We start from the raw sequence: 26,046 nt of genomic DNA, 5'->3' as shown, positions 1-26,046 counted from the left end.
GTGCATATCTTCCTTTTTTTTTGGTGTACAGCATAGAATCATAGAATCTGTAATATTAGAAAAAAATTCCAAGATCTCTGTCCAACCTTTGACTGAAGACTGATGTATCAACTAAACCATAGTGCTAAGTGCCACATTCAGTTGTTTCTTGAATGCATCAAGGGATGGTGACTCCACTACTTCCCTGACCTATCTTTCCAATGCCCAACCACTCTTTCAGTGAAAAATTCTTCCTGATGTCTAGCCTGAACCTCCCCTGGTGTGGCTTGAACCTGTATTTTCTCATACTGTCATTTGTTGAGTGGGAGAACAAACTAACCCCAAGCGCACTACAACGTCCTTTCAGGTAGTTGTGGAGAGTGACAAAGTCCCTGTTGAGCCTCATTTTCTCCAGGCTAAACCCTCAGCACTCTCAAGCACTCCTCACAGGACTTGAACTTGAATGTCTTCACCAACTTCATTGCCCTTCTCTGGTCTCACTCTTGTGCTTCAATGTCTTTCCTCATTGGCTCATGCTCAGCTGCTGTCACCAGCACCCCCAGGGCCTTTTCCTGTGGCAGCTTTGCAGCCACTCTGCCCCAGCCTGTGGCACTGCCTGGGGTTGCTGTGACCCAAGGGCAGGGCCCAGCACTGGGCCTTGTTGAGCCTCACACCACTGGGCTCGGCCCATGCTCCAGCCTGCCCAGATCCCTCTGCAGAGCCTTCCTGCCCTCCAGCAGGTCAGCACTCCCACCCAGCTTGGTGTCATCTGCAAACTGACTGAGAGTGCGTGCACTCAATCCCCTTGTCTAGATAATTGATAAAGCTATTAAAACAGAGCTGCCCTCAGACTGTGCTCTGGGGAATCCCAGTTGTTGATGACCATCATCTGGATGTAACTGCATCTATTACCACTCTTTGTTCCAGCCATACAGATGATTTTTTGCACAATGAACAGTGTGTCTGTCCAAGCCATGAACTCCTAGTTTCTCCAGAAGAACGTTGTGAGAGGCAATATCAAAGGCTTTGCTGAAGTCCAGGCAGACAACTTCAGCAGCTTTTGCTGTGTCCAGTCCATGTATGCTCGTTAAATGAGATACTGTTGGTACAGCAGGACCTGTCTTCTACAAAGCTCTGCTGGCTGGGCCCGATCTCCTGGTTGTCCTGTATGTGCTGTGTGATCATAATTATGATAATCTGTCCCATAACCTTTCATGGCACTGAGGTCAGGCTGACAGGCCTGTAGTTCCCTCAACAGTTCTTTTTGATGGGCATGACACTGGCCAACCTCTGGGACCTCCCCAGTTAACCAGGACTGGTGAAAAATGGTGGAGAGCTGCCTGGTGAGCTCTTCCACCCGCTCCCTCACCCTCCTGTGGGTGAATCCCCTCTGGTTCCATAGACTGAGTGAATGTCTAAGTGGCATAGCAAGCCACTAACTATTTTCTTCTCGATTACAGGGGATCTGTTCTCCTCCCTGTTACCAGCTCAGGGGATAGTTGCTGTGGGGAAGCTTTCTGACTGAGGCAAAGAAGGCATTAAGTACCTTAGTCTTTTCTTTAGCCTGGGTGACAGTGTTCTCCTCTGCCTCCAGAATAGTGGGGAGATTTTCCTTGGCTGTCCTCTTATTGTTGATGTATTTATAAAAACAATTTCTATTGTCTTCACAGCAGTGGCCAGTTGTAGGTTTCTCTCTACAGGACCTCATTACATGCTTATACTCTTCAAGAGATGCCTGCCACCTTTTCCAAAGGTCATAAACTCTTTTCCTTTTCACTGAGTTCCTGTGAAAACTCCCTGTTCAGCCAGGCCACCTTCTTCCCCACCATCTGGTCTTTCAACCCGTAGGGATGCTCCTGAACCTTCAGAGCTGTGAAGGAGACTCTTCAAACCAGTGTCCTGAATAGGCCAGAGTTGGCCCTCTGAAGTCGAGGGTGGAGGTTCTATTGACCCCCTTCCTTACTTTACCAAGAATTAAAAACTCTTATCATTGTGCCCAAGACAATCCCTTTCCACCACATTTCCCACCAGCCTTTCTCTGTTTGTAAACTGCAAGTCTAGCAGGACCTCATTCCTGACAGGCTCTTACCAGTTATGTCACGAAGTTACTTTCCATGCTTTCCAGGAACTTTACATAGAGTGCCTTCTTTCTGCTGTATTGAGTTTCCAGTAGACATCTGGCAAGTTAAAGCCTCTCATAAGAACAAGGTGCAGTGGTCATGAGATTACTTCTCTGAGCTGCTCACAGAATATTTTGTCCAGCTCTTCATCCTGGTTGGGTCTATAGTCGAGTTCCACCATGATGTTTGTGCTGTTAGCCCCCTGAGTCTTACCCATAGTTGTTCAGCCCTATCCTAACCTTGAGCTCTATGCTGTCAAAATACTCGCTAATCAGAGAGTCATTGCCTCTACTTCCTCCCTTGTACATTCTGAAAGCTTATAGCCTGATGGATGTACAAGTAATGAAGTAAATGCAGAAAATAAAAAAAAAAGTGGGCAATTTATTCAGCAGAAGTTTTTACCGTTTTTCAGTATTCTCTGATTTTAATGATAAGGCTTATAAAAGCCTTGGCTTGTATCACTCAGAAGAGGTTTCAGTCCGAGGCATTTTCTTTGTTGACTTGTTCTCAGTTGGAAAAAACCTTTCCAGTAGACATCTCCTTAATATATTAGTTAATACAATGATATGGAGTAAAGGGCAAAATCAGCTATGCTGGTTTAACAGTCTAGTAAAGAGAGTGAACTCTTAGTAGGCACTGGAGACTGAGAAACACCTTCATGATTTGGTCTTTTGTGTAGAATCCTGCTAGAAATGGTGTTCCTATTGGAGCGAGGCTGCTGGTGGTGGGGCATGCAGTGGTTGTGGGTAGTATTTTTTGGAGTCCTCCTATTTTTCGGATATCTTGTTTGCTGTTTAGGCTGTGAATGATGGAGCTTGAACATAGGAAGAGCATGTATTGTAAAAAAGTATTGAAAAAGCTCTAAACACATCTAACGTTTAGACTGGTGTCTACCTTTAGGAAAGTTGTGCTTAATAGCCAACAGGTAAGGTTACAACTATAAAGTTAATTTTAAACTCTAAAACGTATTTGACAACCTATGCATCTGATAACTTGAAATTTCTTGAAAACTTAATAGGAATAGTACAATGAAACAAAATCAAGAGATCCATAGCTGCACAAGAGTTGAATGTGGCAGGTAGAACTGCCTTGGGTTTTAAAAGATTTGAACATCATGGCAGCCCTAAAATTAATTCAGCTGAACTTAAGGAATAGCAGACTGCAACTTCAGATGCAGCAAAGGTGAGGTGGTGCTCTCTGAAGGTTTCTTCCTTTCAGTGTTCTGGCTTCATATTTCTTACATTTTTAAAAAGTAGTCTACTATTTGGTGGACAGCTTCCCCCAGTACAAACTGTTAAATATTTTATGCCTCCAGTATGCATCTCTATTATTGTATTATACTGTAAATTTAATGTCATCTTTAAATTCAGCAGAGTTAGATAATTTTAAAACTAATGTAATTGTGTTTCTTTACGCCACCCCAAAAGTGCTACTGAAATTTTGAAATTTCAGCCAGGAAATCTTTGCATATGCACTCTAAATATATTGTCAAAATTCTCTAGTGTATGGATGAAACCTGTATCTTAGGACACTGAATTCTGTGATTTGTGGCTGTTGCACATAGGAGCAGTATTGTGCATATGTAATACAAGAAATCAAAGTATTTCTCTGGTGTCTGCAGTTAAATTGTAATGCCTACAAGTTTAAAAGGTGTCGAAGCAGTAATAACTAATCTCCCTCTGCAGAGAAATCTTAGATACCATTGTCAAATATGAACTGCAGTTTCTTTGGCAAATGGTCAGTGTCCTTCAAGTTATTTGCTTAATTCTTACCACATACTACCACAAGAATGAGAATGGAAGTTTACTTTTCTTCTCTTTTCTAGATGAAAAAGAACATGCTAGAATGTACTGATGGTAGGATTTTTTAAAAATAGAAATGTGTATGAAGAACAAAACTAAAGGAAGTGCGGTGAACTAGTTCTCCCTAAAAACTTACTAGTATTTGTTAATGGCATAGAAATAGGGTAAACAAGAGAGAGGAAATATTAGAAAATCATAAAATTGTTTACGTTGGAAAAAACTTTTAACAGCTGGACTCAATGATCTTAAGCTCAGCTTTGCCAAGGTCACCACTGAAGCATTCCTAAAGGATCACATCCACAGGTCTTTTAAATACCTTCAGGATGGTGACACAGCCATGTCCTTGGGAAGCCTGGCCAATACCTGACAACACCTTCCATGAGGAAATGTGTGATAATACCTTATCTAAAGCTCCCCTGGTGCAGCTTGAGACCACTTCCTCTTGTCCTATCACTTGTGACTTAGAGAAAAGCCCAACCCTCACCTCACTTTCAGGTGCTTTCAGGCAATGGTAGAGAGGGAGAAGGTCTTCCCTTATGACAAATTATCTGACAGAATTTACGTGGTACCACTGCATTACCAGTAGCTGAAATAGTTACTTTGAACAAAAAAGACTTAGTGAGACAACAGCAGATCAATCTTTCTGAATGAGTTCAGGTAAACTAAATGTTAAAGTTCAAAACCTGATGTTTAAAGCTACCACTTAGAACTGTCTGCACCAGTATTTGCGTAGACCTCTGTGAACTCAGCTAGCTGAATTTCTGCAGCTTTTCAGTCTAGTGTTAAGGTACATGGCAAATGCCTATAATTAGCTCGACAGCCAGGCTTTCATTTTATCTCCCTTTCAAGATTTCCAGTAGCCTTCACTTTACATGGCTTCTCCTTCACATGCACAGATGCAGACCTAAATTGCACATTTCTCACTGGATGCTCGTAAGAAAATGCATGTATATCACCTTGGCTTAAATTTATTTTAAACTTTCTTTTCAAAGTGCTAATAGTCCTAACAAAGAGAGGGGAAGAAACCAAAGTAATAGCAATAAATCTTAGCACAGCCTTTATGGCCTCAGTTGATACAGCCAACCTTTCATTCTGGATTGCTCTCGACATAGGCAGTTCTATCAGTGGGCAACTCCCTTGCCAGAAAATGATTATGTGAGCATTTGAGTTTGAGACTGTTGCAGTGCTGCACAGATGGTAGCTCACAGGGAGAAGCTCCACAGCAAGTTACAGGATGCCCAAGGAAGTTACAAGGTCCTGCTGCGCTTTAGTAACAATCCCATCAGCTTCAGAAGGTAACGTTGGCAGCTTCTGAGGCAAGTGGAGCAAAAAATACCCACACTGTTTGGGGACTATATGAGGGCTGGATTTGCTAAGGGGACAAAAGATGAATTCAAGTAAAATTGAGTTGTTGTCCTTCTAATAACTATTCCTCTGTATACGATACCTTCATAGGGAAAAAAAAATTACATGCTTTTAGTTTAATAAATTTATGAAAGTGTTAACTTAATTAACATGCTTTTTATTCACAGTCATTTTACGAATAGCTCTGGAAGGTAAAACAAGATTACTGAATCTTAATTAAAAACAAAAATCCAAATGAACTGCAGAAGCATAATCAATACAAATTACATTATTTAATTTAAGCAAATTTAATTAAAGGCAGTCGCATTAAATTTATTCTAGTTGGATTCAAAGCTTTTCCAAGTCAAACTGTTTTGTAACAATTTTATAAGCAGCACAGCAGTCAGTAAAATTCCACATTACTCTAAATTAGCCATTATGTGCTAGACACATCATTTTTAAGAAACAAAGTACTGACTAGGTTACATACTGGAGTTCAGCAACAAAGTCAGGGTAAGAAAAATCCACTTCACTCTCTAGACTTCTTCCATACAAGTTAATAGACTATCACTGTGTTTGATTGTGCAGACCCACGTTCACAAGCAATTGAACAGTTCCATTCAAGTTAACAACTCTCTCCACTCGTAAGGCAAGTACTCAATGAGTATATGGCAGAATACCTGGCTCACAGAAAATACGAATCTGCCTACAAAAACACAAGTAGCATTTCTCATAGAGGGTGCAGACTCAAAAAAATGTAGGAGACTACCAGGACCCAGTGACAGTCATTATTACAATAAAATGCTATTTGAAATTAAATATAATTTGCTTTTTAGAGACGGTGAATTATGCTAGCTATCAATAGGGCACGAACACGCTTAGCAGCTTCCAAAAGTCAGAAATAGAAAAACTGGTTAGCTATAGAATCTTGTCAAAATATATTTCTGTCAAGGTAGCTCAAAAAAAAAAATTTTAAAATCCTTATTTTTTACAAAGTCAGCATTTCATTTATGTGCTGAAAGAACAGATTTTATTAAATTTATTTCCATATTCTACCCCTCACAAGACCATGAAATTCACAGGCATGACAATGTTTCAGAGTTCTCATAATCTAAAAAACCCTTTGAATTAAACCCTAATTAAACAATTAAAGCAAGGACGTCATAATTCTGGATATCAGATTCAATAACGGCAGCCTTTTTAAGACAGAGGGGCAATTTCTTTTAAGAAGTCTGACAGACTAGGTTGCAAGATCAAGCAACAAAACTTGCCACACCATTAAAGACAGACCACAAGGATCTTTCAGCTACAGCCACCGGAGAACTGTAAGACAGCTTCATCTGTTCTGGGCAGAAGATCCTATAATAATGAAGACAAAGTGAAGATTGATTTAATATTTCTATCTAAAATGTGTACCTTGGTGTATCTATGACTTGTTTCTAAGCTTAAGAAACAAATATTGAAATGATTGAATATTGAATATTAGATACAGACAGAGATACAGACAGAGATACAGACAGAGATACAGACAGAGATACAGACAGAGATACAGACAGAGATACAGACAGAGATACAGACAGAGATACAGATAGATAGATAGATAGATAGATAGATGGATGGATGGATGGATGTGCCACAGTGATAATTGCTAGCTGGTTAAAAGTTTGTCAGTCTGCTTCCCTCCAGCAATATGTGGGGATGTGCTGTATTTCAGACATCAAAGATCCACAGTGGTAAAGATTAGAAAACTTTGCATAGGTTCTTCCTTTCAATTATCTGGCCATCAGAAACTAATAAATATTGCTAACAAGCTTCTACCTTTTGAGTTTAGAATCTTTTTTTGTTGTAATCAAAGCAAAGTACGTGAGGGAAAGAGGACAAATATGGCAAGGTAAACCATCTACCTGCCCAGCATTCTGCTAATATAGCAAATACTGTATTTAGAAATGTCTTACTGAAATCCCCTAAATTAAGACTGCATCACCTCAAGCAAAATGAAAATGATCATGCTCTTACTCCTTGCAAATTCTAGCACATAATATCTTTTACATCATTATTATATTTTTGCAGCTATATTCCATGTAGGGCAATCCCACTTCAACACTTACATTTTTTACTTTTTGTTATTGTCATCTTGATGCTACATAAAATAATGAAAATGTCACCAAACATTTATTTTTAGAAATATTCAGTATTTTTTCAAAAATCTGACTTTAACACAACGCTCTTGTATTTTTAACAGCCTTTTTCAGGACAAAAGCACTTCAGTAATTCCACCACCTTCAAGTAGTTTGCTTTATAATCACAGATGCATTATATCTGTATTTGTTATACTGTCCTTCTTGAGGGTTTTCTATTTGTGGTAAGATTTAGCCTCCCTGAAGTAAAACAAGAGTGTCTTTTCTTTACTCATCGGGAAACTTGTATAAAATATAGTTACCCTGACAGCCACACCCTATTCTTCTGTCCAATGTGACTGACTGAAAACAGTCTCCCTTTACTGTATTCACAGCAAGACCTAACACATTATTTCTTTATCCTCTTTTTATCACCTCTTTGAAATTATACTTACACTAACAGGGAATCAGACATGAAATAAGAACAGATATAAGACTCACTTCTGGCAAAGTTAGAATTCTCTACAGTTCCTAAGCCCATGGAATTTCTTCAGCAAAACTTCAAGAAAACATGAAGTCACCTCTACTTATATATCTCATCCACACAAAAAAGGAATATAACTATGAATAATTTTGTGGAGATTTTGCCAGCATTTATTCTATGCAGACTCACTCAAAACCCCCTACTCACTCAAACAGCTATCCAATAAGGCTCACAGAGCACACAGCATCACCCAGCACATTGTTTCATATCATAGCATAATTTTGAATTTCAGCATTAAAATTAATTTAAATCATCCGAGTTGAAATATTTCATTCATACAGGTAAAAAACACAGAAACCCACAAGTAACCTGATTAACAAGAAAGTACTGGAATAATTTTTAACTTCAGAAACATCTGCCAAATTATTAACTTACAGTCTGTTTCAAAGGCATTCAACAGACTTACTAAATGCCACCTACTGGATTTTTTTAGTAAAATCCTGTACAATCTTAGACTATAAAACAGATTCTTATAATCCAAATAACAACTTAATGGCTGATACACTAATCCCAGCATATCAATACCCTGTAATCACCCACATAAAAAGGAGAGAAGAACACAGAGAAGGGGATTTTGTGATGTTACTTTATTGTAAGTTTCTCCTGTAAGAGTAGATTTTTACAGTCTTCCTCATTCCACTGGAAACAAAAATGTATAAAGGTTACATTTCTTCTCTACATGTATCATAGGTTCATCCCACAGCATTCATACTAATGCATCAAAATATCCAGACCTTAATGTCTTTCTTGTATATTGTGATTGCTCTAAAAAAACCTTGAAAAAAACAGTGAAACACTGCTTTTACTGAACTGTATTAACATACTCAGCATAAGTAACTGAAGTAACTTCACTGGAATAATTTGGTAAATCCAGCTATAAGCACAATGGGAACAAGATAATTTTTCATTCAGGTGTTTGCTGGATATTTCAAACTGGACTGCCTTCCAGAAGCAGGCATAGTTCTGGCTTTCTGGGGCAAACTATGTTTTTTTACATATAAATATATTAAAATATATGAAACTTCAGTTCAAAATTTTCCCTCAGAATTGCAAGTACATGGGATGGGACATGGCAAAGGTCAGATTTTTTTAAGACCTGAAAGATAGTAATTTATCTGATAACATTGTTGAACATATGACAACATATTACATAAAGAGAACAAAGAGAGAGTCAGTCTTACCTGCAGTAATTTGATTACATCCATTACAAAAGAATGAAGTAACTTATTTCACTCTCAGGATGAATGCAAGGTCTAGTAACATGTAGATGTGCACTTTCTCTAAAATTTTAATGTGGCTTTTTTTTTTATGTTAATATTTTGTTTGAATTAAGAGGTGACTCCATATATTATCAGAAAAAGATGACACCTCCAAGGTGATTAATTCTACCTTTTTTCGCAACAAGTTGTTCACACTTCAGGCAGAAAAACAAACCTTAAAACCTGAATACAACCACACTAGCACTGTGATCTTAATCCATTTTTTTGCTATAAAACATTTCAGAAAATTATTTCTCCTGCTTTTGTAAAGCATAGTGGTATGTTTTGTTGTGGGTTTTATCCAAAATCAAACCAAGGGCAAGTTGGACAGTCCATTTAAGACCCTTTTCAAAACTTTCAAAGATTTATAATTTCTAACTAGCATATGAACAAGGTCTGCTAATTCAACTAGCAAGCACAGTGGGGAGACTAAAAATGCAGCTGAGGCATTTGCCTGTGTTCAGCTCCTGCTTCATGTATCTGCTAGGCTACATGAACTCACTGGTACTAGAAGCGATGTCTACACTTTATTTACCCTGGTGTAGTTATGTGAGTATATAATTAATTTCTCTTCAGTCATAGATGTCTTCTCTACTACTCTAAGTCAAGGATTTTGAACTCTGTATTTATATTTACAGTGTTTTCTTTCAGAAGCAGGAAATAAATAAGTCATGTGTTTCGAATCTACGCTCATGCTACTCTTCTTAATTTTTAGATAATATTCCTGAGACGCTAAGAAAAACAGAGGGAAAGTTGCAAGTACATGCTTATCTCTACAATGCTTGGCCTGAGCCAAACTAGCAATTCCTATAGTTGGTACTACTACAGTACTAACTGCAGGACCAGCAGAGGTGCAGAAGGTCCTAGTAGACACATGTTAACCAAACAAAAATCATCCTTATACAAAGTTTTATCTGTATATACAGAAAAGATGAAAAAGGAAAAATAATATCCAAGAAAAAGCAATCAAACAGAACCCACTAACAAACGAAACAATAAAATATAGATTTGAGTTCCAAACCATGTCAAAGACAATTGAAATTGCATGGAGAAACATAGCAGAATGGTTTCTAGTATCTTGAACTCCCTGACGGTTCAAATGCAGACTTAAAATGGTTCCAAATTAAATAAATGAAGGAAAGTATGTAACTAAATAGCACTAGCAGTATTTGAAGGTTTTGCTTTATAAGAAGAAAGGTTGGCAGTTGGTGGTTTTAAGAGAACTTACCCCTAACATTTAAGTCACCTTTTTGCCTGCCACAATAGGTCACTGCCCACTGTCAAAATGCTAAATTAATCTAGCAAGGCTAAAGAACTGACTTCCTCTCAGAATACAAGAATTAGTTTTACATTTGCAAAGGGTGTAAATAAAAGGAATACAATAATAGGTGACTCAGTTCCGTTAACCAGGCATGCACTGACACCTGAACCACATCCTGGTATATATGATGTCTGACTGAGCTCTAAATGTTATACTGGATTCCTGAGATTTGTACTCTTCTGACTAGACAGAGGAAAGAAAAATATCTGAGATGGTGTCAGACACCTGTGTTTCACCAGCTGACTCAAGCCCAAAGAGCCTTCTTGTGAAGCTCACATTTATGAAAATAATTTCTTAGTTAAATTCTACTTTCTTTAAAAACCTGGAATGAAAATGATCTCTCTCTAAAGGCTATGACATTAATATATAGAGAGAAATTTACATAATGGCAAAACTTCTTCCTCAGCAAATTGAGGATAAATATAATCTGCACTCTCACAAAAAGTAAGGAAAGGCAAACTGTATTGATTTACTCAAAATTTTAAATAAATTATACTCCAAAACGGCAAGTTTATTGTAAATTACTGACTTTTTCTTTAAAAAGATCACCTTGTTGAGTGCAAGTTGCTATAAAACAAAAATCTGCTAAACATCCACCAAGTATGCCAGCTTGGTACATTTTTTACTTTGATAAATGGAACCTCTTGGATAACACTTAGGGGAAAAAAAGGAAGATTAGATTCCATCATTTCCACTCACTCACAGTTGTCAGAATGTACTCCAACACTTTAGATGTTTACAGAATTCTCCTCTCCTTACTTCATCAAAAACTGCATAAGAGAAAGAAGTGGTAGTTTTCTTGGTCAACTTTTATTTACTAAATAGTGCAGCAGCTTGCATGAGAGCCCTGTGCCAGAAATATACATGCATGATGCTACTTACATGTACTTTATATCACACAGAAAAAAGTTGTGGTATACAGCTGAAAAAGACTCACAAGAACACAGTAGAATTTTGGAACCACAGAATACACTACACATCACAGACAACATCAGTACTTGCACATAACATAGCTCAGACTGTGGGAACACAGGAACAACACCATATGAGATTTCATATGATTTTATAATTAAGTGTTCTGCCTAAAGGGGACAGTTCAAAACAACAGCAAAATATTATTCTACAAAAACAGGTAAAAAGTATTGTGATTATTACTATTCCTTTTGACTTCTAAAACCTAATTCTTAATTCAAAATGTCACAGTACTAGAAATCCAAGACTATGCAAGTTACAGCCCTGTGGGAGACTGACAATCTCCCGTTTCAGCAATAAATTTTAAAGTGGGAAATTTTAATAGCTGCTGTTCTGTGGAAATTATGAGTTTGTGATGTAAGAATTAAACAGAGGCACCAAATGATGGCGGTAAGGTGCAAAAAAAAAAAAATAAGTAAGAGAAAAATGTCAAAGAAATAAAGAAAATATAGAAGAAAAAATTCCATGACAACTGCAAAGCTGAGAGAGGCATTGTGATTATGAAGTGAAATGTCAAAATGCAGAATGCACAGGATTTGCTCTGAAGTAGTGTACTAACAATCCAGACCAGAAATGGAAAGCATGTCAGGTTCCAGAAAACCTGTAAAATTTCATCAGCAGATATAACGTGGCTAATTATGATCTAGCAAGTAAAAACATTGATTTGTACAGCATGAATGATGCTGGTATTGTTGCAGACTGCTATCAAATTTATATACATGTAGTGTTTAAAAAAGTTTTGAAAACCAAAATAATAAAATAAGTTGATAGAATAATAACTCATGAGCATATGCACATAGCTATTTCTGACATTCACTACTAAAACACTGCAATTGGGGTAGGGAGAGTTTTTAAACCTGTATCTTTAAATTTTACTCACCCACACTTGAAAAATAAAATGGTCCACTTGAGTTGGATTTTTTTTTTTATTTCGAACAGACATTTTATTGCACAAAAGCAACCTAAACATAATCCTCATTGAAAAAAAAATACCTCAATAAATTTTGAGAGGTGGAAGCATTTTTGTGCAGTAAATATAATTTCTCCTCTGATAAAATCAGTTAAATCATATATATTGTGTCTCAATATATATTTCCAAATAAATATGTTGTTTGGATAACATAAGCTGGATATAGCTATCTTCAAGACAATGAGTCTTGTACCCAGATAAATCAAGATATTAAATTTTCTTCTTTTTGAAACAGTCATAACTGCTTGAGGCTGCAGCAGCACAAAAACAAAATATCTTCACATAGGTCTTGAAACAGTCAAGCTGAAAATCTAAGCCAAAGTTTCATTTAACAGCCTGTCAGTTTTTTGATGTGAAGCTAATGAATGCAGTGGCAAACAAATCCATCAAACCTAACATCAAAACAACTGCACTTCATCCCACCAAAGGGAAAAATACAACCTGCAGGCCAGCACTTTGATCCAACCTATCCACAGAAAACACCTGCTAAGCAGCTACCACTGAAGAATGCACGAGTAATTACTGACTTAATTTTATGAAAGAGAGCAATAATACTTAAGTACCCCTAGTTTCAAGTAGAAAAGGTTGGTAGAATTCTCAGGTTCTACATATCAGCTAAACAACAAAAAGCTTCCCAGCATCAACATCTGAAAACAAATCACGTCTTAAAAGGAGCTGCATTACAAAAGAATCATTACACTGACTAGTAAAATCACCTAGTGTGACGCTACCCCTGAGAGCAGGCAGTAAAATTTACATACATTTATACTGAGTGAAAGTCACCAAGTGGTCCCACAAAACAGACATAGTAAGCAACAAGAGCAGTATTGTGAAATATCAGGACTTTCTCTGAAAGCTTGTGAAAGCATGGACAAGGGGTGTCTGAGAGTTGAGAGACCTGACAAGAATCTGGAAAAGCAACAGACAGGGGTCCTTTATTCAGGTGGGATAGAATAGCTTCTTCCTAGTAGCCAGTACAGTGCTGTGTTTTGGATTCAGTATGAGAATAATGTTGATAACATACCATGTGTTTTGATTTTTGCTCAGTAGCACTTACTCTAAGCATCAAGTAGTTTACAGTTTCCCATGCTCTGACAACAAGAGGATTCACAAGAAGCCGGGACAGAGCATGGCCAGAACATCTCATCTAAACTGGACAGAGGAATGTTCCACACCATAGAATGTCATGCCCAGAGTATAAACTGATGGGAATTGGCCAGAAGAGGCCAGTCATGACTGTGAGAAGAATCTGGCGTCAGTCAACAACTTTCTCTTGGGTTTTATTCCTTTCTTTCTTCCTGTCCCACATTTAATTCTTACTATATTACCAAAATAGTTTATTTCATTTATTGAACTGTTCTTATCTCAGTCCATAGAAACTTTTTTTTTCCCCCAATTCTCCTCCACATCCTACCAGGGGCTGAGGGGAGAAAGTGCTTTGTTTCAGGATGGGGTTAAACCAAGACACAGGGGACTGAGGGGGGGTTAAAACAGTAACCAGAGGAAAATGAAAGTAAACAAACTAAAATAATCATAACTGTGTAGAGAAGAATTAGAGAGCCCTAACCAAATCACCAGCCTTCTGTACACACAAAGAATGATGTGCAAATATTTCTATTCACCATCACCAATACTGATAACTCACACCCACCTATTTTCCCCACACAAGTTACCTACTCAGCACAAATCAAAGCAGATACCTAGAAAACATACAAGCCAATAGCCACTGATTCATCTGCTTTATCAGCAGTAGCAAAATCCACTGGAGTAAGGAAACTCAAAAATGCACTTCATGAAGCCACACATTGCCAGCCTACTCAAATAAATGTAGGAAAACAAGAAAATTCATAGAAGCCTGAATGAACCTGCTAGCTGCCCCTATTTCATACCACTCAATTATCTTTTTCAACAATAAACAGCATTCAGCAAATGAAAGTTATAGGATTATTAAAATTATTAAGAGTATCTAAAGCTTAAGAGTACCTCTCATCCTGACAGAACACAACTACACTTGTATCTAGCACAAACACTACCTCCCTTTCTTTCAGTAAACTGTGACATATCCACTCACCAGCACTTCACTAATATCCCTCTGCACCACATCCTTTTGCCAAGCATCTTAAGAAGAGGGTGACTGATTTGTTCTTTCCACCAGGATCTCCTATTTCTCTTCCTGTGTGTTCTTGCCTATGGAAAAAGACAGCAAGAACTACACTGTTTCTTCTCTGGAGCTAGGAGGTTTGGAAGGTTGCTTGGATTCCTTATATTTTACTTCTACTCAATTCTGTACAACTTGATTTTGTTCAAAAGCAAGCTAAAACCAGTAGCTGAGCTGCAGCAAAGAGCACACTGGAGGTGCCACCGAGTATTTCTTTTAGGATGTTGTCCCAAAGCTTTGTTCTGGTTTCAGCTAGGATAGAATTTACCTATTCTCAGTAGCTGTTCCACTGTTGTGTTTTGGATTCAGAATGAGGATCCTTGTAACACACTGATGTTTGGGGTTTTTCTAAGTTGTATTTATCCCAAGCCAATGAACTTTTTTTTCTTTTCTGGTGCTCCATCAGTGAGGAGGTGAGCAAAAGAAACTGTGAGGGAGCACAACTGGGACAGGTGACCAGAACTGACCAAAAGGATATTCCACACCACAGAACATCATGTCCAGGATACAAACTGGGGGAAGTTACCTGGAAAGGGCTGGTGTGGGTTCTGCTGATGCCAGACCCCTCCGCTGAAGCAAGAGGGGCCTGGCATCAGTCAGTGAGTGGTAAGGAATTGCATTGTGCACCACTTGATTTTTCCCTTTTTATTATCATTAACCATTATTACTGGATTATACTTTATTTTGAATTATTAAACTATTTTTACCTCAACATGCAAGTTTTACTTTGATTCTCTTCCCCATTCCACTGGGTTGGGGAGGAAGAGAAGTGGAGTTTATGACTATCTGCACACTTTTTCATCTCCTCCTGGGCTTAAAACCATGACATTCTTGCACAAACTCTAGAAAACAAGCTGGAGGACACATCCCTGCTCTCAGGGTTCAACTATTACAGGTAGTTAGGAGACACACAGTGAAAGCAAAACCTTAAGTTCAGCATTTTTAAAGACAGAAAATCATTGCTGGAAATTGCATTCATGGTCTTTGTTTAATCTAAGTGTCCAATACCAAGGGTCAAAAATATCTCTAATTTAACATTTGCATGTGATTTTTAAAAATATCTCTTATTTAACATTTGCATGTGACGTTTAACAACATCGCATTTCATGCTGGAAAGCTGCATCATCACATAGCCTAAATATTTACTACCACTTTAACAAAAATCTTTGTTGGATTTTTTTTCCCACAAAATCAATGAAAAATATTGATTGTATTTCTTTTTTTCTTTTTCTTAGACAGAAATCCATCTGTAAGCAATTAGCAATTACTCTATAAAAAAATAAGAGTGTTCCTGTAGGAAGACAAATAATCAGTCATCAGTACAGAATATTCTCTAAGGAGAATACAGCAATGAACTGACCTAGATAATGCTGCATTTTGCTGATGCACACAATTTCTGCAGTACAATACTGAGGAACTACAGAATACAAAACATTATTTTTAATTAAAATTCTTGCACTTTACACATAAAGAAAACACAAGTCAGCTGCAGTATCAGTAGTCCCAAAGAATGACAAATGGGACTGCAAGATTGTGCGGGTTTTGGTTTGGGATTATTTGCTTTTCCTTTTAAATGAAGTTACTGGACTTGAAAATAAAACTGACTAAAATATTGGTATTCTTTCGAGATACCAACTTTTTACCTTTTTAATTAACACCTTCAGGAAGTTATCAAATGTTGTGATAAAAAAACTAATTGTAGATATACTCATGGTTTTCTAGAGAAACCCTGCAACCAAGAAACAGAGTACAGTTATACAAAATAAAATTATTTTTCTTTTTTTTATTATTATGGAATATTAAGTATTACAGAAAATAACTCGATTTTACTTGAATTTATCTTTTGTCCCCTTAGCAAATCCAGCCCTCATATAGTCCCCAAACAGTGTGGGTATTTTTTGCTCCACTTGCCTCAGAAGCTGCCAACGTTACCTTCTGAAGCTGATGGGATTGTTACTAAAGTGCAGCAGGACCTTGTAACTTCCTTGGGCATCCTGTAACTTGCTGTGGAGCTTCTCCCTGTGAGCTACCATCTGTGCAGCACTGCAACAGTCTCAAACTCAAATGCTCACATAATCATTTTCTGGCAAGGGAGTTGCCCACTGATAGAACTGCCTATGTCGAGAGCAATCCAGAATGAAAGGTTGGCTGTATCAACTGAGGCCGTAAAGGCTGTGCTAAGATTTATTGCTATTACTTTGGTTTCTTCCCCTCTCTTTGTTAGGACTATTAGCACTTTGAAAAGAAAGTTTAAAATAAATTTAAGCCAAGGTGATATACATGCATTTTCTTACGAGCATCCAGTGAGAAATGTGCAATTTAGGTCTGCATCTGTGCATGTGAAGGAGAAGCCATGTAAAGTGAAGGCTACTGGAAATCTTGAAAGGGAGATAAAATGAAAGCCTGGCTGTCGAGCTAATTATAGGCATTTGCCATGTACCTTAACACTAGACTGAAAAGCTGCAGAAATTCAGCTAGCTGAGTTCACAGAGGTCTACGCAAATACTGGTGCAGACAGTTCTAAGTGGTAGCTTTAAACATCAGGTTTTGAACTTTAACATTTAGTTTACCTGAACTCATTCAGAAAGATTGATCTGCTGTTGTCTCACTAAGTCTTTTTTGTTCAAAGTAACTATTTCAGCTACTGGTAATGCAGTGGTACCACGTAAATTCTGTCAGATAATTTGTCATAAGGGAAGACCTTCTCCCTCTCTACCATTGCCTGAAAGCACCTGAAAGTGAGGTGAGGGTTGGGCTTTTCTCTAAGTCACAAGTGATAGGACAAGAGGAAGTGGTCTCAAGCTGCACCAGGGGAGCTTTAGATAAGGTATTATCACGCATTTCCTCATGGAAGGTATTGGCCAGGCTTTCCAGGAACCTTGGCAATGCTGAGTTAATGGTTGGACTTGATTATTTTACGGCTTATTCAAAAGTAAATGATTCTATGTCAGAGGAACAGCTCAAAAAACAGTGAGCTAATTACACTTCAGTGTTATAGCTGGGATCAAAATTATATGGGATTTTGACTAACTAGGCAGAAATCTCCAGCAGTTTGTGTCCTGAGGTTCTTTCTGGGCTCTAATTTGGTCATTATATCTCCTCAGATTTCATTTGCAAATGGATTGTTGGTACATTCTGTTGTTCTTTATAATAAAATTATAGCAGATAGTAAGTCTGGGAATTTTTCCATGAGTTCTTTTTGCAGTTATCATTATTCCTGCCTATATTCATAGGTTTGAAAGATAGTTAACAGTAAAATAATCTTGCTTTTTAAATTGTTTTTTCAGTGGCTTTATATGTGGGCACAGATTTTTGTTTGCCTAGCCTGTGGTTATGCTTTCCTTTCAAATTTATGTGTGATTAAGCATTTTCAAAGTAATTAAAAATTATGTTGAGTTAAAGTGTTTTGATGCTGTATAGTTGCTTATTTACCATATTTATTCATCTCTTACTTCCCTAAGATAATGCACAGTGGGTCTCCCTGTCATTAGTGTAAACTGCTAATTGTACTTATTTGTTATCCTTGAGTTTCCTGCTAACCAAGATGATACAGCAAGAAGTAAAGTACAAAAATCTGTGTTTGAAGTATTATATAGATGCACTCACTACTTGCAATTTGCAACTAATTATGACTCTATTTTTATTAAACAATAATGAATTTAGAACTTTCCCTTAAACAATCAGCAAACGTGTGTTAGAAATACAGTTAATAATGAAAATTCTTGCTTTGATTTTTGCCCTTATGTAACTTTATATATGAATTAGTTGGTTACTTAAAATATTGCTTAAACTATATAACATCGCTGTCTCTGTTCTGTTTTGTCACCAGTGGTAAACAATTGAAAATATATGAATGTGTGCTAAAAAGCAGCAGAGGATTATTCAGATGATCACATTGAACTCTGTTGATACTCTGAATCTTAAGAAATGAGATGCAAGAAGTTTACTGATAATGTAGGACTTTTGAAAGCAAGTTATAATTGGTACAGTTTTCTCTAAACTGGTCATTAATGAGAATGATCAATTAACTGTTCTCTGCAAAGTCTGAAATACTGGTAATTTGCAGAAGAAAAGTGTAAAGTCAGGTGACATACAGCAGTTCTTTTTGAGGGCTTCCCTAGTGTGCAAAATATACGTAATTTCTTGAAATTTTAAGTGTAGTGAAATGAGGAAAAAAACTTTTTAAAGACTTTTATCTTTTTCTTTTTCTCCCTGTCTTTCTCTTTTTTGAAAGTAAATTTTCACTCTGTTACAGTAGTTCTCAGGATTTTGTTGCTTTAAGAAATATGTTTTTACTGCTGTGTTACAATGGTTTACTGTAGGCAGAAACTCAATACAAGTTGTTTGCTGGACATGAATGCATTATTTAAAGTTATAACAGGTGAGAATAAGAATTGTTTTAGTGGTGTTAATGCATTTTCTCTTAGAAGGAACATTCCTTTATGAGGAATAAAGGAATATTCCTTTATTCCTTTACAAACTAGGCTGTGTTTATAAGCAATCATATATAGTGAAGGAATTGAAATTATATTCTAAAGAAACTTCATTTGCCTTTATTTGTATTTAGAATTCATTGAAGAACTTTTATTCTTCACCGTACTATGGCATGGTGAGTTAGCCTGCAAGGTCTCAGTAGAGAGGGAAGTTACTCACATTAACTGGTGTTTGAAATTTGGGATGTGTTCAGGTGGAAGATAAATCTCTGCTACCTTTGTTATGAAAGGTTGAACCATATGAGCTTCTAAGTCCCTTCCTTGAAAGACTAGACTTGAAATTTTACCTTCTAGCATATTTATAGAAACAACATGAAATACAAACAAAATAATAATTATACTACATAATTATATAATAATTGCATTGTATAAATATATATAATGTCTTTTGGATAATATATTTAATAATATGGAGATAAATGCACATATAGTGCATTTATAGTCCCTTTGCTTTCTAGGATAGTTATTTAAGGGGTTTTTTTGAGAAAATAGTGGTCAGTAACAAAATTAAAAAGGTGTTCACTTTGGCAATTTGATTTGATAATTGACTTTTATTTACAGCTTTGATGTATCATTTTGGCAGCTGAATATTTTTGTCTAGTCACATCGCTTATAAATGTTAGTTGATAGACTGTCTGCTACTTAAGAAAGTTAAAGAAATACTAGTGTTGTCATGGTACCTATTCTTTTTTCCTTTTCAAATGATTCTTGTAGTTCTCTGGTATATAAATAAAATATATGTAGGGGCAAGACAAAAGTTAGAGAAAATCACAACTTAGGGTTCTGTTTTATATAGTCTTAAGCTTGCCAAATGTTGATGAAAGAGGCTTTTAAAATGGGAATAATGAAGAAAACTTGATGTTAAGATGAACGCAAATCCCTTTTACTTGGAGTACGTTGTAAGTACTATTTCTTTTTATTTGTTCCATTTTACCTCAGTCCTGAGCCCTTCTGTGGTTTAAACAAAACGAAAAGGATATTATTAAAACATCCTGTTGAAAAAATACAATATTGTTGTTTATATCCTGAGAGAACATAGTGCCTTGTTTCCAAGGTGATCTTATGCTGTGTGTGCTGCTTATCATACCTCAAGCAGCATAGAAAGGAATCAGAGGCCTGTGTAGATACATGCTAAAATGTGAATTGAGATAAAATTACTTAGTGCAATCTAATGGACACATCATAAAACTGCAGGTAATGTAAAGAATTTCTGTTTTAGCAGGACTAGGAGGTTTAATGCTGGAATGAAATTTAGACTGTCATATGATCTACCTGAGCCTTTCAAAGTATGTCTAACTGTATGTGCACTGCTGTTAATTTAAACTGTTGGTGGCTTACAGTTCTCTCTGGCTCCAGCGGATGTTAATGACATATTAGCATTACCAGCAGTAAGCTGTACTAATTATAAAAAAATAGTTTAAAAGGCAGGAAGAATTTATTCTAACTAATGATTAAAATATTTATAAATGTGAATCTGTTTAACCAGTATAATATCTGTAGGTTATGTAAGAGCATACTGGTTGATCTGTAGTTTAAGTAACTATGTTTTGTCATCAAACAGTCTGTACAGACTGAAAATAGTGTTTTTTCCTAACTGCTTATATAGTGTTCTTTTTAAAATCAGCCTTTTAAAGTCAGTGTGGAGAAGATTGGTTTTCTTATTGATAAATTAAATATAATTTCTTACTCATTTTGAGGAAAAATGGTGAAAAAATTAAATGGAATTACTGTTTTCATATAGTAATTAATTTAAAGTGAGATCATGTAGGTAAATCTATCTTACAGTAACATGAAATCAGTAATGTTTATTTTTCAACTCTTTCTAATATTTGCATATTTTCTTTGCATCTCTTTTATATTGGGGTTTTTTTGACAAGTCTTTGTAAAACAAAAATTTGGGATGTCTTGGAATTATATAATAACAAAACAAATATTTGAGTTTCAGTAACAGATGTTATTCATAGTGGAGCGCAAGCACTGATTTTATATCCAGTTTTAGCTATTCATCAGCAGAGGGCAATATAACTTCATTCATTTCCTTGAAAGGATTTAATTTGTTGATCTTTTTATTTCTAATTTTAACTAAGGGAGCACCTACTTCTAAATACTGAGAAAATATATGAACTCATGATGAAAAAGCAATGAGCTGTAGTATTAGTATTCCTTATGCACTTTCAGGAGCCTATATAAACTTCCTGGTAGCTGTACTCTGTGGGATGTGTTCCCTGAGTTCATAAGCAAGCAAAAAATGTCTCAACTTTATGGAGATAGCAAAATGTATTTTTATTTTTCCACTGGATTAGCTGATACACCCTCAGCAATCAGCTCATATAACAGCCGTTTCAGTGGTCTGTTTATTTTTTTTTTTGTTTGTGGACTTCTGTTTGGTCTGGGACATATGTATTTTTTCCCCTTGGACAGTCTCATGCAAAGCTTGGCATGCTTTTTACATATATTTCAGTTTTGTTGTAGGATTAAATCCCTTATGAAGGGAGAAGTTGTAGTACTTGATAGAATCTCAGAACATGTGTTGTAAATTAGGTGTAGTGATAAGCTGTGCTGTAATAATTAAGAAAAATGAGATTTAGGCCTTCATTTCAACTTATTCATTCCACATATTAGAAGAAGAGTCTTGTTTTATGGCTGGAGTGGTAAAATGCCTTTGCACTCCTTAGGAAGCATGTGTACAATAACCTTTTAGTATACACTGTGTTAGTACTAATATATTGTGATAGTTCTTTGATTTTTGTATTGCCATTTGAATTTCATTTAGTTCTTCTTTCAGGACATGTCAGGAATCCTAAAATGGATGTTTCTGTGTGGCAATTTTTTTTTTTTTTTGAAAATCTGCTTTCCTATTTCTAATGCTCTTGAGGCATATTCAGAAAGACTTCAGACATATGGTTTCTTGTTTTTCATCTTCTCCTTTGGGCATCAAACATTCAATGAGTCTACTTTACTGTCAGAGCATAAATACAGTTCCTGCTAACGGCCTGGGATAGGCAGCATTTACCAGTGTTAAAACACGAGGCTAGGATTGAAATATTTTGTTCAGATTGGCTCACTGAATGACCTTAGGTAGTGGCATCCCTCTCTTTACTTTTGTTTGTAATGCATTGGACAATGCTGGCCTACCTCTGTTACTAAAATTGTTTTGAAGATTAATTTGTCTCTCTTTAAGCTGTAATATTTAAATTGCAAATAACAATAGAACTCCTTTAGATATTGCATGTAGATAAAAATGGTAAAACATATCATAAAGAATATATTTATTTGGTATAACACAGCTTTTGCATTCAGTTTTTTTTGCACAGGTGTTTGTGCTTGTGTTCTAGGTCGAGATCTGCCCCTAATTATAGGATTTGATTAAATCATTCAGTCTTTTACACTATCACACTGATGCAAAATGGGAATAAATTCAAATCAACTTCAGCAGGTATTGAAGTCTTAGGCTAGGGTACATAAATGCTAATAATAATTATTATGGCTTTAAAAATTTATTTAGAAAAAACCTACAGGATTTTCATCCATAAATACAGTGCTAATTATATGGTTATATGTTGCAACATACACTAATGGTTAATAAAAGAAAGCATTGTTAGATGGCTGAAAAGAACACAGTATCTATGCAACTGTAACTGGCAACATGTAAGTTAGATAAAAGTCACTGTTCTAAAGCATCTTAGGCTTTTCCTTTATTCTAAAAAGATTAATTAAAAAAAAAAAACATTAGTTGCAGGGAATGTAAAGACAGTTTCACAGAAATCTCCAATTGATGATTTTGTTTTCCATTCCAACTGGGTTAAGTGGGAAAGAAGAAGAAGCTAGCAGAATAAATCGGATGCCTTTCAGACCTAAACCATTGTCAGCCTTGGTGATATATCCAAGCACGTGTATGTGAAAATTTCCTGTGTCTCCGTAGAGAATAATGTCTTCAAATGTAGTAAATAGATAAGTTATCATATTACCATAGCTTTAGACGCTTGGCCTTGTGCCATGCTCTAAGACAAAGGACAATTCTGTAAAAATTTTGATGTTTAAAACGTCCTTGTTGTTAAAATGTTAATAACCAAATATGTATGACACCACTTTTTATAATTAAGTTATAAGTGATACTGAACAAATCAGAGAAGAGCTTTGTCTTGAGGATTGTAGAACAGGTTGAGATGTAACTAATTTTATTAGGCACATTTTTATTAAAATATAAATTACCCCCATAGCTTATTTAACATGATGATTGATGGCTAATGAACTTAGTGTAGATGTTCTTCAGTTATAATGTACTAGGTAAATTTTCAAAACATATTGCCTTAGTTCCCCTCTCAGCAGCAGACATCTTATTGTGTTGGAAAATATGGTTTGTGAAGGAAGTTAGTAAACTAGTCATGATCAAATGTATCTGTAGCATTTTTCTCTGATTGTTTCTTAGAACCTACTTTTAAACTGAAGTAATGATGTGATAAGCTTGTTGTCAGAGGTAGATATATTTTGATCTGGTTATTACATAAGAGTTTATTTTAAATAGTTCTACCTAAACTAGTCATGGCTAAATTAATAAGAGGTTTGTTGTTCTTTTTTTTTTTTAACTTCATGTCTCAAACTTTATTTAGTTATTTGTATAATCAAACACATCTCCAAGTGTGGGGTTTTTTGTGGTGGTCTTTTTTTGTAGTTTTTTTTTTTTTTAGTAATTTCTGTGGGTTTGGCTATAGCTGGAGAGGTGTATATTAAGTGTCACTTCTCATATTCTGTGTGTTCATGGAATGGCATAGATTGTTATGATAAAATCATTCATGCCCAAAATATGCAATATTTCTGTTTAGAACTGTTGGATAACAAAAGAAACAACAGGGGTTCTGTTGGGGCTTTTTTTTTTTTTTTTTTTTTTTTTTTTTTTTTTTTTTTTTGTTTTTTTGTTTTTTTGTTTTTTGTTCTTTTCTCTCTTTTCTCTCTTTTCTCTCTTTTCTCTCTCTCTTTTCTCACTTTTCTCTCTCCTCTCTCTCCTCTCTTTCCTTTCTCCTCTCTCTTCTCTCTTCTCTTTTCTTTCTCTTTTCTCTTTTTTCTCTTTTTTCTCTTTTCTCTTTTCTTTTCTGTGGGTCTCCTCCACTTGTCTCCTTTGTTTCCTCTCCTCATACCCTATTTTTTTTTTGACGTTCTTGAGAATAGTATTGTCTTAGAATTTTTTCTTACAGAAGTAATGGAGGAACTTTAACTTGTTTTCCATTAGTTTTCTGATCTCAAAACTGCTAAATCAATTTTTATTGCCTTGATTATGTAACTGAAAAGGCTGTTCATTCGTCCATTGGGAATAGAGCTTTTTTAAGTGACAAGAGTTGTGCCACCTGCCTCTTATGAAGTGATTTGCAATTTGAACCCAGCACTTGTTCAGCTATGCTTTTGGACACTGAAGTGAAGAAGTGAGAAGATAAAAATTCAGTACACTTTCCCTTCACCCATTCAGGTGCAGAATTTACATTTTGAGAAACATGTTTTCCTAGAAGTGTTAAGGTGCTTGAATACCTCCTTTTGGTTTCCATCCTAAATGATATGTCCCTTCTTGTCTTGAAACAAGCTGGGATAGGAAGTAGTCTTAAAGAAAATTAACATTTAGTTCTCACAATTGACAGTCTTGATTCATTGTGTGCCTGGTTTGCATTTCATTGCTCATACTCATTTGCGCATCTGTGCTCCTTTTGTACTTTACTGAATATATGTGCAAGCTGAGGTATACTACATGAATGACATATTTGTAGATTTTGGTGTTCTAATGATTCTATATTAAATAATTTCTTGAAGGAAGGTGAAACATGAATTGAATTCTGTATATGTTACTGAGAAGAAAGGGAAGGTTTTTGAAAAGAAGCCTGTACAAAATAGGGTGATGGGAGTACCTTTCCCTATTTTCTGCATAGAGAAGAAGAGGTGCTTGGGCCTGAAGTATCAGTTCTCCTACTGCACCTTGGTCTTGGGAATCCTGTGCCAAAAGGCTACATTTTCTGCATTGCATGCCTTTGGATACCTATTATATTCTACTGTCCTTAATGCTGTTTTCAGGTCTGATACATACTGAGTAATTTGGTATATGGATTTTTGACATGTACTTGAATAGAATGAAGGCTGACCTGTAGCTACGTATCTATATTGTACAGATTCCCAGAAGGGGGCATTATGGCGACTAATGAGGAGAATACAGCACTCAATTTCCAGTTTCCTGCCAGTTGGCAGCATGAAGGTGCTGTGATATGAATAAGGATGTTTAATCCAGAATGCCTCCTAAAAATGAAATGAAATCTTATGCCTCACATAAGGAAAAGAATGAAGTCCTGTGCAGAGTCCATTTTCATTGAGTTTGAACGTGGTATTCCTAAAGTCAGGGAGAGACAATAGGATTTTTTTTTGTAGTGGGATTTCATGTTTGGTTTTGCATCAGAGTTTCTGCTTTCTATACAATATCTTTGGTGTAGCACTTTTCAGATTGGACTTACATTAGATTTTTTAAAATGGATTTTATAGGTGGACTTTATATTCTTAAAGCGCAGTTGTTTAATAGGTTTCAAACTTTGTCTGTTACCAGAAGTACAGATGGTGGAAATTGCAGGACAAAAGTGAATATGAATTTATTTGGTTTTTTTTTTTTTTTGTATTCCTAATTGTAGGACTGTTAAAAAAAGGTTTGTATTTGAGCTTTTATCTTGACATAATTTTAACTGGTTTTTGACTATTAATTTGGTAATATTTTAGATTTAAGCTTAAAAAAGGATAGGCTGTATCATGTTTGCCATATTTTCTCTTTTAAATGATGTCCATGTTTTGTGACAGCTGATAATTCATTTCCAAATCAAATTCTCTTCTCTGCCTGAATCTATTAGAGCATGTTAAGAAAATGCTGTTTGGTGCATGTTCTCTGAGGCTATAGTCAGATGTCTCTTTTTTTCCTTAATTTTTACTGTCTTAATGGGAGTAATCT

At 36.0% G+C, this 26,046-nt stretch overlaps 1 protein-coding gene across 1 annotated transcript in view; it reads left to right on the top strand.

Moving 5' to 3' along the window:
• Nucleotides 1-26,046, top strand: part of KDM4C (lysine demethylase 4C) — a 249,926-nt gene that overhangs the window by 49,279 nt on the left and 174,601 nt on the right. The window lies entirely within an intron of this gene.

Source organism: Ammospiza caudacuta, chromosome Z (genome assembly GCF_027887145.1).
Source record: "Ammospiza caudacuta isolate bAmmCau1 chromosome Z, bAmmCau1.pri, whole genome shotgun sequence".
NCBI lineage: Eukaryota > Metazoa > Chordata > Aves > Passeriformes > Passerellidae > Ammospiza > Ammospiza caudacuta.
The sequence above is the reverse complement of the archived record's forward strand: the minus strand, read 5'-3'. Positions and strand labels throughout refer to the sequence as shown.